Below are 12,775 nucleotides of genomic sequence, written 5' to 3'. Positions count from 1 at the left end.
AGCAGGAGGCGCCCAGGCCGTGGCATGCCCTCGGTGATGGGCAGCGCTGCCAGCGGGCAGCCCGCCTCTGCTGGAGGCTCTCCGGGGACTCCAGCAGGGAGGTCAGTGTGGATCTTGAAGACGACAGTACGTTCCTTCTTAGGGCTGAGGATGTGGTGGAGGAATATGTGGGCATGCGCGTCTCTATCGAAGTTTTCTTTTCCTCGATTCTGTGATACTCTGGGGGACACCTGTTAGATTCAAGCGACGCACCAGCACAGAAGGCATGTCAGTTCCTGTTACTACTCAGACAGCCCTTGGAAGACCCACCCCTTTAAGACCCTATCCGATGATATCTAGACCCTGGCTGGTATTCCCCTGGCCAGGGAGCTGGAAGGAAAGGGTTATTCCTCAGCCCCCATTTTTGGAACTAGCTGCTCTAAGATAACTGTGAGTCTTGGAGGGCCCGTCTTGACCATGGGCTTCTGTGAACTGGGAATTCCACACGGGACAGACACCGCATCTCTTTATGCTTCCTGCCTCCTCCCTTTCCAGACGCACAAGCCTGATGTGGAATGGGTGGTGATGTTAATTTTCCATTCAGGCCCCGAAATAGCCCTCTTTAGTACAGGGGTTGAAAAAGCCCAGGGCGTGTGGACCACAGAGATAATATATCTTTTTTTTTTTTTAAAGATTTTATTTTTTCCTTTTTCTCCCCAAAGCCCCCCAGTACATAGCTGTATATTCTTCGTTGTGGGTCCTTCCAGTTGTGGCATGTGGGACGCCGCCCCAGCGTGGTTTGATGAGCAGTGCCATGTCCGCGCCCAGGACATGAACCAACGAAACACTGGGCCACCTGCAGCGGAGAGCGCGCACTTAACCGCTCGGCCACGGGGCCAGCCCCCACAGAGATAATATATCTTTTTGAAAATGTCATCCCCCCACCCAGCCTTCCTCCACGAACCCCATGGGCGTGTACCTCCCATCTCAAAAACACAGAGCTGTTGATCGAGCACCCCAGGTGAGTTTTGACCAGCATGAGACGTGCTTTAGGGCCCCAGGCTGGAGATGCTTGGGTCCCGCATCCGGAGGGCCAGGTGCTGGCTGGGACTGCCTTCCGCAGAGGAGGCCTATCCACCAGCCGAGGACTGTGCTGCAGGGCGGGGCTGTGTTTGTTCCCTCCCACGTCCTTCCTGAAGGCCCTCGGGGGCTGAGTGAGTGCTTGCCAGCACTTTATGGCATCTTGGGAAGTTCCATCAGGACACACTTGCATTCGTCACTTTACAGGCAGGCACCGCTGACAAACAATGTTGTAGGAAACCACATCAGTGACAGAGGATGGGGCTCAAGAAGAGCCTGGCCTCCAAGTGAAGCCAGACCCAAGCCTCGAGAAGGGAATGAATTCTGTGCTGGGTGGTTCTGTCCCGCTCAGGATGAAGGATTTGACTCCAGAGGAAGGTCGTGAATGTTTCAGATCCACAGACCTTGTAGACTCAGTTAACCTCTGTGTTCACAAGCCGATAACTTTGAGGTTAGGGCGTTTAGCTGGACCAATCAAATCTTTAATCCCGGGTGAGGAGGAACTCTCCCCCAAGTGACATTTTCTGTGCACTATGAACTTATGAAAACTCTCTTTGAGCTGCTGCTTTTTCTAGAAATCTGCCTTGGTTGGTGGTTGGTTGACCCAGCATTGCTTTGACTCTGAACAGCCACCTGGGTCCTCCTGCCTGTGGAGGCTCGGTGTGAATGCCCTGTCGGTGGTGGCCGGCTCAGGGGAGGCAGCCCGGGAGGCGAGGCTGATGGTGTGGAGGCGAGGTTGATGGTGTGGAGGCCTCGGGGAGGCAAGGCTGATGGTGTGGAGGCAAGGTTGATGGTGTGGAGGCAAGGTTGATGGTGTGGAGGCCTCGGGGAGGTGAGGCTGATGGTGGGGAGGCGAGGCTGATGGTGGGGAGGCGAGGTTGATGGTGTGGAGGCCTCGGGGAGGCAAGGCTGATGGTGTGGAGGTGAGGCTGATGGTGTGGAGGCCTCGGGAAGGTGAGGCTGATGGTGTGGAGGCCTCGGCTGTTTTTCCCCTAAGGGGATGGTGTGTGTTACACCCTCGAGAACACTTTCTCCCAAGTCCACGCTGTCTGCTGTGTAATGTTAAGCTGAGATCCAGCATTCTCTTGATGATAGGGGTGGGAGAGTCAGAACAGGAAGGACGTGGGAATCCATCCCATCTATACTTAGGTCCCCCTGGGCAAACCTTTCAGTGGGCTCCTGCGTTTTGTTGGAAATGAACTCTAATGAGGAAGCGTCAACATTTAGACTATTCTTAAAGCTCAAAGGGATGTTAGAGAGGTTTTCCATGTTTGAATTGGATGTTCACCTCTGCGTGCAGGCCACACGTTTGTGTGGTCGGCTCCTGGTGTGGCCAGCTGGCACATCCGTTTCAGAGTTTTATTAAAAAGCAAAATTGGCTTGTAGCGTGGGCTCTGATCTCAGGGTGGGGAGAAGACAAAGCCCAAGGCCAGAAGGACCTTCCGGTGGCGTTTGGCAAAGAGAATTAGAGTGGTGGTGGCACTTGGTTGGAGAGGTCAGTAGCCGGCTGCGTTATCGAGCCCATCGCTACTGTTTATCTGTCCGGCAAGTGATCACTGTGCACTCAGTGTGGCATCCATGGGATGCAGCCCCACAGGGATGCAGCGGGGCGCAGTCCCAGCTGGTGTAGAGTCTGACCCAACTGGAGAGCTCTGCAGCCTGCCTGGAGCCCTGGTGAGGGACCGGGGTGGCGAGTAGCCAATGGCTCCTGATGAGGGGCCGTGGCAGTATTCATCCGCTGTTCATTAGTGGGGTCCCAGAATCACCTGTCTAAACCTGTTATTATCCCTTTAGAAGTACTTCTTAATTACTCTACTGCTTCTTAAATTCTTCAAATCATTAATGACCATTTGTAATCTTTGCTCCATGAAAGGGATCTGGCTTGCTCCTGGAAGACCTTTTCGTTTACTTCCATTCATTTATTTACTATTATTTTTCTGTAAGTCCAAAGCAGAGAGGAACCCAGCTTCTGAAACTGGCCTCACCACCTACTTTTTCACATTTTCAGGGATGTTTGTTTCATTTAAGAAGCGCTCAGTCTTCCTGGCTTTTAAAAGAGCCCAAAGCCCCATGCAGATGTCCTCATCATGGGGGTGTCGTGGCACCAGCTTGGGGCAGTTGCAGTGTTTGCTGGAACAAACTCGGAGAAGAATGGAGAGACGGTTTCTTCCCTAACTGACAGGCGATGGCTCAGAAACACGGTCGCTAGATTCACACCCTCCGTCGACACACGAGCAACATGGTTTCCTCCCAACCTGTGGATACCCCACTTGGGGATCTTTTCTGGGTGCTGGTGGTCTTCAGAGTTCTAAAAAAGCCATCAGAGTGTTTTCTGTATGAAATAGGTTTTTTTGTTTCATAAAACAAATACATTCTCATTATGGAAACTTAAAAAAGTCTAGAAAAGGAAAAAAAGATAAAAACAATCACATTCTTCCAATACCCACAGATGAATTATTAAAATTTTAGAATATCTTCCTTTTCCTTTCTTTGCTTTTTTTTACGTTGTTATGATCATTCTATCAATTATAGTTTTGTTTTCTGTCTTTCCCCTTATATGAGATACTCATTTTCCTTTTTAGAATAAATTCTTCTTGAGCATCACTTTAAAGTTTGCGTGATATTTCATTGTGCAGAAACTTACTTTATTCGTAAGTATTTAGGTTGTTTCCAAGTTGTCGCTATTATGAATAATATTGCATGGAACATCTCCGAGCATAACGTTTTCTCTGTATTTGGAATGCCCTCTTTGGAATAGAATCCTAGATGAAATTCCTAGGTTAAGTTTGGAGCACTTTGAAGATTTGAATCTATCTTATCATATTGTTTTCCAAAAGAACAAGACCACTTAACCGCTCTCATCAGTGATCCCCCAAACAACCAATACACTATGGTATTTATGGCTTTGAAACTTGTCTTTTTAATGGTAAAATATGATGTTTGGCATATGTACACGCTCACAAAACCATCTTGACGCTCCAGGTAGTGAATGTGACCATCACCTCTAAAGTGTTTTCGTGCCTCTTTCGTTCCTTCCTTCCTGCTCCTCCCTGACAACTTCACCGTATCCCCAGGCAACAACTGATCTGCTTCTGTCACTAGAGATGAGTTTTATTTTCTAGAATTGCAGTATAAATGCAATCATGTAGTATTTTTGGTTTTTTAGATCTAGCTTCTTTCATTCATCATAATTATTTTGAGATGTATTGTTGCATGTATCAGTAGTTTATTTATGTATTTTTTTTTGCTGGGCCATGTTCCTCTGTACGGAGTTACCCTAGTTTATCCATTCCCTGGTGGACTGATGTTTGGATGGTTTCCAGTTTTTTGCTGTTACAAATAAAGCTGCTGTGAACATGCATGTGCAAGTCTTTCATTTCCCTTGGGTAAATACCGGCCTGGATCATATGGTAGGTGTGCATTTAACTTTTTAAGAAAACAAAGCACTTTCCTGAGTGGTTGAACCATTTTCCATCCCCCCCAGCCACCTGTGAGAGTCCTGTTTCTCCCACATCCTTGCCGACGCTTGGTGTGGTCAGTCTTTCTCACGTTAGCCATTGTCATAGGTGTGTAGTGGTGTCTCCTCCTGGTTTTAATCTGCATTTCCCCAATGATTAATGATGTTACATTCTTTCATAGCTTATTTGCTATCTGTACATTTGCTTTGGTGACAGGTCTTTCAAATCTTTTGCTCATTTTTTGATTGGGTTGTCTTTTTATTACTGAATTTTGAGAGTTTTAAAAAATATATATTCTGAATACAAGTCCTTTATCAAATGTGTATTTTGTAAGTATAGTCTCCCAATCTGGGGCTTGTCTTTTCATTTTCTTAATAGTATCTTTTAAAGACAAGAAATTTTAAATTTATATGAAGTCCAATTTGTCAATATTTTCTTGTATAGTTTTTGCTTTTTTTCCCCTCTCTAAGAAATGTTTTCCTGATCCAAGATCATGAAGATTTTATCTATGTTTTCATGTAGAAGTTCTATAGCTTTATATTTCACATTAGTTCATGATCCATTTCCACTTGATTTCTAAATATCATGTGAGGTATAGGTTGAGCTGTGGGTTTTTGGCTTTTTTGTTTGTTTTGGCATATAGACGTGTGATTGTTCCAGCACCATTTGTTCAAACGACTATCTTTTCTCTATTGAATTTTCTTGATCCTTTGTCAAAAATCAATTGATCAGGTAATATGTGGCTCTATTTTTCTCTTCTTCTCCACTGATCTGTGTGCCTTTCTATCAGTACCACACTGTCTTGATTACTGTAGCTTTATTGTAAGCTGGAAATCAGGTAGTGATTTGCAACTCCAAATGTGTTATTTTCCAAAACGGCTTAATTTAGATCACCTGCTTTTTCCATATCGATTTTAGAAACAGCTTGTCGGTTTCTGTAAAGAAAGTCTATTGGGATTTTGGTTGGGATTGTATTTATATTTCAATTTGGGAAAAACTAACATTATAATATTGAGTTTTGTCATCCATGAACATGGCATATTTCTACATTTATTTAGGTATTTAATTTTCTCTCAAGAATGCTTTGTGGGTTTAAGTGTATAAATATTGTAAATATTTTGTTAGATTTATTTCTATGTTTTTCATATTATTTTGGCACTATTGCAAGTGGTATTTTTTTGGAATAAAATCATTTGTTCGTATATAGAAATGTAATTGATAAATTTAATTGATTTTCTCTTTTGACCTTTTATCTTCTTAACTTGCTAAACTCTCTTATGTGTTCTAGGTAGATTCTTTGGGATTTTCTATGTAGACGATCATGTCATATGTGAATAAAGATGATTTATTTCTTTATTTCCATTTGGTATGCTTCCAAGTTTCTGCTCTTGTTCAACTTTGAGTAGACATGGTGGCAGTAGGTGCCCCCCCATCTTGGGGGGAAAGTAATAATCTTTCCCTACTAAGTGTGTTGTTAGCTGTAGGTTTTTGTTTCATTGCACAGCATGTAGTCTGTCTTGTGAATGTTTTATGTGCCCTTGAAAACACTATCTGTTCTGCCGTCGTCAGGTGATGTCCCCTACAAACGTCAACTGGGTCAAGTTGGTTGACAGTATTGTTGAAATCTTCTATAGCTTTAATTTTTTGTGCACACATTTCATCTCTTACTGAGAGATGAGTGTGGAAGTCTCCGATTATAGTTGTCAATATTCCTATTTCTTCTTGCGTTTCTGTTGGTCTTTGTTTTATGTATTTTTGAAGCTCTGTTGTTTGTTGCATGCACATTTAGGATTGCTATGTCTTCTTGATTCATCGTCTCCTTTATCATTATATAATATCCCTCTTAATCCCTGGTAATACTCCTTGCTCTGAAGTCTACATGGTCTGATATTAGTACAGTCACTTCGGCTTTCTTTTGACTAGAGTTTTCATGATCTAACTTTTTCCATTCTTTTAACTGATCTATGCTTTTATATTTAAAGTGAGTTTCTTGTAGATTGTATAAAGTTGGTGCTTGCTTTTTAGAAAAATCTTATGTGAAAATGTCTACCTTTTAATTGTGTTATTTAGCCCATTCACATTTACCATTTAGTGATATGGTTGGATTTACATCTAGCTTTCTGCTCTTTATTTTCTATTTGTGTTATCTCTTCTTCCTCTTTTCTTGCCTTCTTTGGGATTGGGTATTTTTTATGATCCTATTTTACCTCCATTACTGGCTCATTCATTACACTTCTCTTTTAATTTAATCTTTGGTGTTTACTTTAGAGGTTTCAATATCATCTTTAGCTCACAGTCCTTCTTGGTATTATGCCAATTCACCTATAATTAGTGACTTTCATTTTCTTTCTAATGTTTTTGCTATTTTCAGATATTTTACTTACATATATATTACACTCCACAATGCAACTGTTAATGGTTTTGCTTTGAATAATCTGTTATCTTTTAAAGGGATTAAAAATAAGAAAAGAGTCTTTTATGTATACACTCTCATTTTTTGAGCATCCATCATTTCTTTGTGTGTATCAATTTCCCATTTGATAACATCTTTTCTGCCTGAAGAACTTCCTTTAACATTTTTTTTAGTGCAGATCTGCTGGCAATAAATCCTTTCAACTTTTGCTTGCCTGAAAAAGTCTTTTTCTCCTTCATTTTTTTGGTAACAGCTTTAATAATATATAACTCACCCACTTAAAGTGCAAATTCACGGAGTTTTAATATATTCACAGAGTTGTGCAAATATCACCACAAATTTAGAACATTCCATCACCCCAAAAAGAAACCCTATACCTTTAGCATCACTTCCCACTTGCCCTTGTCCCCAGCCCCTGGCAATCGTTAATCTACTTTCTGTCTTTATGGACTTGCCTATTATGGACATTTCAAATAAATGGAGTCATACAATATATGACCTTCTGCATCCGGCTTCTTTCACTAAGCATCACGTGTCCAAGGTTCGTCCACGTTGTAGCAGGTGTCAGTACTTCATTCCTTTTTATTACTGAATGATGTTCCATTGTATGGCTAGACCATGTTTTATTTATCCATTTATCAGCTGATGGACATTTGGGTTGTTTCCACTTTTTGGTTATTATGAATAATGCTGCTGTGAACCTTGTGTGGACATACATTTTTCAGTTCTCTTGGATGTAACCTGGGCGTGGAATTGCTGGGTCGGTTGGTGACTCTACGTTAAACTGTGTGAGAACCGCGAGACTGTTTTCTGAAGCAGCGGCACCGTTTCACAGCCCACCAACAGTACACAAGGCTTCCAATTTATCCACATCTTCGCTTGTTATTATTTTTAATTTTTATTTAAGAAAATTTGTAGTAGCCATCCTAATGGGTGTGAGGTGCTCAAGTCCTTCATTTTTGAAAGATATTTTTGCTGAGTGTAGAATTCTGGTTTGACAGCGTTTCTGGTTTTTTTTGCCAGCACTTTAAAGATGGCCTTCCCTCGTCTTCCAGCTGTCCTGATTCTTAGCTTTGTTCCTCTGAATTCTTGCTTCCTTTCAAGGTTTTTTCTTTAGTTCTGGTTTTCATCAGTTTGACTATGATATGTCTAGATATTTTTCCCCCTGTGAGCTCCTTGAATCTGTGGTTTGTTGTGTTTCATTAGTTTTGAACGATTCTATGTCGTTTTATTTCTTTACACATTTCTCTTCTCTGTTCGCTCTCTCTGTTTCCTCTGAGACTCCACCTGCACGTGCGTCAGGCTGCTCGACATTGCGGACACTTGTAGAGAGTCTGTTTGTGTGTGTGCTTCACGTTGGCTACTTTCTACTGACTCGCTTCTGTTCAGTGAGTCTTTGCTCGCTCTCCTTTCCTCTGAGGAGCCACACGAACTCTTTGCCTCTCATAGCTGTTTGTTACTTCTAATGGTTCCATTTGAGCCTTTCCATTTCTCTGCTATAATTCTCCCTCTTTTCATCCATGATGTCTGCTTTTCCACTAGATCCTGAAACATATTCATCAGAGTTACTTAAACACTTGCAACAACTTAGCATCTGAACCCAGTTCTCCTGATTGCTTTCTTTGTTGACAATGGCTGGTTTTCCTTGCCTCATAATTTTTTATAGACTATCAGATTGTCTATAGAAGAACAATAGGAGTTGAGGAAAATCATATTTTTGCACAGAAATGGGTGCATCTCTTCTTGTGTTCATGTGTGGGCTGAGTCGATGCAGGCTGTGGTTGAACTGGCTTAGGGGTTTGTTGTTTCTGTCACTACCCCCAGTCCAACACAGGGTTCACATTCCTCCTGTGGGGCTGCCCTCATGCTGTGCTTGGTGTGGTACCTGGGCGTCTGAGGGCTTGTTCTGTGTCCCCACTCCACCCTTAGATGTGAGCACTCCTGCACAGCTGCGCCACAGGAGGTTCTCTTACTGTTCACCCGGCGCGGGACTGCTGTTGCTGCTGCCCACTGTGAGGCTCGTTTCGGGGAGAGGGGTCTCGATTCTTCTGGTCCAGCCTTGGACTAGTCAGGACATTTGAGCCTGAACTGGGGGTGGCCTCCGAGTGCCCCGCCCTGCCCCATTGTAGCTGAGCTCTGCTCTGTGTGATGCGGCGTCCTGGTCCCTGGGGTCTCCCCCTTCTTCCCCAGGGCAGGTGTTTGGGGCTTTGACTCCTACCCTAAGGCCAGGGCCATTTCTAGTTCTGAAGCAGGAAGGAAGGAGGGGCTACCAACATCTCTTTCCCAGTGATCCTGTGGACCAGAGGGCGTGCTGCCCTCCTCTCAGTGCCTTAAGGCTTTTTGCTTTGTTTGCATGAAGGGGCTGGGAGTTGGAGAGTGTCTTGTACCTGTCCCAGAGGCAGCGATGGCCTCTTGCATGTCTGCACCACGGGGGAGCCCCTCCAGCTTCTCCTCCCTCAGCCCCTCTCCTGTCTGGGCTCCCGTGATTCCAGACTGAGATGCTAGACCTCATTGGGCCCTGAGAAATGCATTGAGTTCCGGCTGATTTTTCCTTACCCACTTCTTTCCCCTGGCTCTGCCAGAGGTGAGCCAGCTCATGTGTCTCCTCCTTTCTAGAGGCTTGTTACCCTTTGGAATTTGGCCCCTGGGCTGCCTGGGGACCTCAGCTCTTCAATGGGCTCCAGGAAAGATACAATTCTGCAGATGATGTGGCTCTGTCTCCTTTTCAGGATGGGGGGCCATTCTCTTGGGATTTTCACATCTTAAGCAGAGGAAGTTTTCTTGTGATTTTAAAATGACTTTTTTTTCCTTGTCTCTAAATTACTTCTTTTGATGGTCACCCATTTATCTGTGAGATCTTAGTGTTTTTATTATTGTTTCACAATCTCCTAATATAATAAAGATATAACTTTTTAAATTGCGTTTACTGCAAATATTGTTTCAACTTGTTTTTAGCTTCTTAATTGCATCACATCTGTAAGAAAGATGTAAAATTTTCATGTGGCGGGTTTATCGATTCCTCCTTTCGTGGACTTCTATCTTCTTTAAGCCTAGAAAGGCCTCTCTCTCCGGAGATTTGAGAAATGCTCATTTCTGCTTTTCCCCACTGGTTTTAATGCCGTGATCTCTCATCCTTAATTCTCCTTAATCCATTTAGGATTTTTTTGGAAAGGCAGTATTCCATAGATTTATTTTTCTTTCACAGTTAACCAACTAATCATCCCAAGATTTATGAGTAACATTCTTCCCCTTACCACTGAATATAATGTGTCACATTCTCGTATGTGATATATGGCCTGTTTCTGAACCATGAAATCTTTTTGCGTCATCTAGCTGTGCATGAGATCGTTTTTCTTCTGTTTAGTAAAATTACATGATTTAGACTAGAGAAACCACTTTTCTGTTAGAACAGTATTTGCTGTGTTTCTCCCAGGCCCTCTCTGGGCACCTCAGTCAGAAGCATCTGAGTGTCACCGGTGGACTTGGTTCCTGTTGTTGCTGTAACCGGGTGGCCTGCCGCGGGGCCCTAGAGACTCACATTTAACCACAGGCCACCGAGTTACCCTGTGACCTGAGCTGCCCATCTCGAACAGGCCACAGGGTCAGGCGTGCCCGGCAGCACCATCATCGAACTGCCGAGGAGCATGTCCGAGCCTGCCCAGCAGGCCTGAGGCACAGTCATACTGCATGAGGAGGTGGCCCAGCTCCCACGGCCCCATGCCTGCTCCCCTGCCTTCTCTCCCTGCACATACCGGTGGCCTCATGGGGACCTCCCTGTGGCCGGTTGACAGGAAGAGAAGACTCAGGCCTTGTGTACGTGTGGTTCTGCATAGGATGCAGGCACTGCCTGGAAGAGGGCGGCCGCAGGCTCCAGCCCCGCGTCTGCAGGCGTCTGTGCTGGTCTTCCACTGCTTGCCAAAGCAAGTGCTGTGGACCCAGCAGCCTGGACAGCATAAATCTGTTCTGCACAAATCTGTGGCTCGTCAGTCAGGGTGGGGTCCCATCAGAGTGGCAGCTGCCTTCCTTTCTGGAGGAAGACCCGTGTCCTTGCTCACTGGGGCATTAGCAGAAGTCAGTTCCTTGTCGTCGTCATTTTCTTGTGCGACCTGAAGGCCATTCTGAGCCCCGAGAGGCTGTGTCGGTCCTTGGCATGGGGCTGCCTTCTTCCATCTTCGAGGCCAGCAGGGGTGGGTCAGTCCCTCTCAGGACACGTCTCTCAGACCTCAGCTGGGAAATGGTCTCTGCCTTTAAGACCCCTGTGGTTAGATGGGGCCACAGGGACAATTCCGGGTAGTCTCCCCTCCTCAGAGACCTTAACCTGAGTCACACCTGCAGAGTCCCTTTTGTCATGTAAGGTGACATACTCACAGGGTGCAGGATTAGGATGGGGACAATATTGGGGAATCCTCATTGGCCCACCACGCTGAGTGTTCCCATCCTAACCGCTGGCCCTCTTCCCTAAATTAACACACTTTGTTCTGCTGGGATGGAATAGTCATGTTTCTAAGGAACCTTACATTTAAAAAAATACTCTAAGATAAATTGCTTCCATGAATAAAATGGCAGGGAGCTGAAAGTTTCAGATTTGCTACAACAATGTTAATTTTCTACAAAAATCTCACTAAGAGAAGCACTTTATAACTGTGTGTGTTTTTAATTGATAGACACATGATGTATACTGGCTAATCAAGATAGACAAAGTCAAACCTAAACGTTATGGAGTAAACTCTCAAAAGGTAAGCCGTGTCAAGAGCAGGAAGTCCCACGGGCCTGGCCCCGTGGCTGAATGGTTAAGTTTGCGTGCTCCACTGCAGGTGGCCCAGTGTTTCGTTGGTTCGAATCCTGGGCGCAGACATGGCACTGCTCGTCAGGCCACGCTGAGGCAGCGTCCCACATGCCACAACTAGAAGGACCCACAATGAAGAATATACAACTATGTACTGGGGGGCTTTGGGGAGAAAAAGGAAAAAAAATCCAAAAAAAAAAAAAAAGAGAGCAGGAAGTCCCAGGACCTTCCGAGTAAGTTGTGGTTACCTTACAGCGGTCAGCATCACACAGATGAGCGGCACTCCCTGAGGCCGACGACAGGCCTGAGCGACCGGCTCTCAGTTGCATGCTGGGCACCCTGCTGTCGCATCCGGAGCACTGGTCCTCGGGGAGTTTGCTCTCAGAGCCTGTCGCAGCCCACGCAGTGCCAGTGTCAGTCCATCATCAACCAAGTGAGTACGCTGGACTTGACGTTTTCAGATCTCTCACTATAGGAGAAAGTGTATTGTTAGTTGAGTGTTGTTAGATGCTATTCTGAGCAACCTTCCTATTTTCCTGAAGAGCTATTTTAGGAGTAAAACCCTCTCGGTTCGGGGTGGAGCTGTCTGCGTGCTCTCTGTCTGCACTGACACCGCCAGTCCTCTCTGGGCTGCAGTCACCACTTTGTCCCATTGCTGACATCCTGGAGCCCTTTTCATTTCTAAACTTCCATCAGATCCCCCAGCCCCCCACATTATAAATTGACATCGTTCTTAGACAGACACATCCATTTTTTTGTTGCTCCCTCTGATGGAGAACACCCATTACCAACCTTTAAAGCTTTCCCCCTAAATTATATTGCAAAACCCTGGTTCTGAGAGGTTTGCCGTGAACAAACGGTCTCCTGAGTGTGTCTTCTGGCTGTGATAGAGTGACTGGAACTGGCCTTGTTCTGCACAGGGAGGTCGGCCCAGGCCGAGCTGCGGAGCTGGAGACAGAGCTCCCGATGGCAGGGGCTGCAGAGAGGAGGGCCATGCAGAGCGGGGCCAGGGAGTCTGAGTGAGGACTCGCCAGGGGCCTGGCTGAGGGGGACACTCTG

The 12,775-nt window shown here is 45.2% G+C and overlaps 1 protein-coding gene across 22 annotated transcripts in view; it reads left to right on the top strand.

Moving 5' to 3' along the window:
- The window catches only part of JAKMIP3 (Janus kinase and microtubule interacting protein 3), a 128,153-nt gene that overhangs the window by 24,324 nt on the left and 91,054 nt on the right, over positions 1-12,775 (top strand). The gene's annotated exons all lie outside the window — the stretch shown is intronic.

The sequence above is a fragment of the Equus asinus genome, chromosome 2 (assembly GCF_041296235.1).
Source record: "Equus asinus isolate D_3611 breed Donkey chromosome 2, EquAss-T2T_v2, whole genome shotgun sequence".
NCBI classification, from domain to species: domain Eukaryota; kingdom Metazoa; phylum Chordata; class Mammalia; order Perissodactyla; family Equidae; genus Equus; species Equus asinus.
The sequence above is the reverse complement of the archived record's forward strand: the minus strand, read 5'-3'. Positions and strand labels throughout refer to the sequence as shown.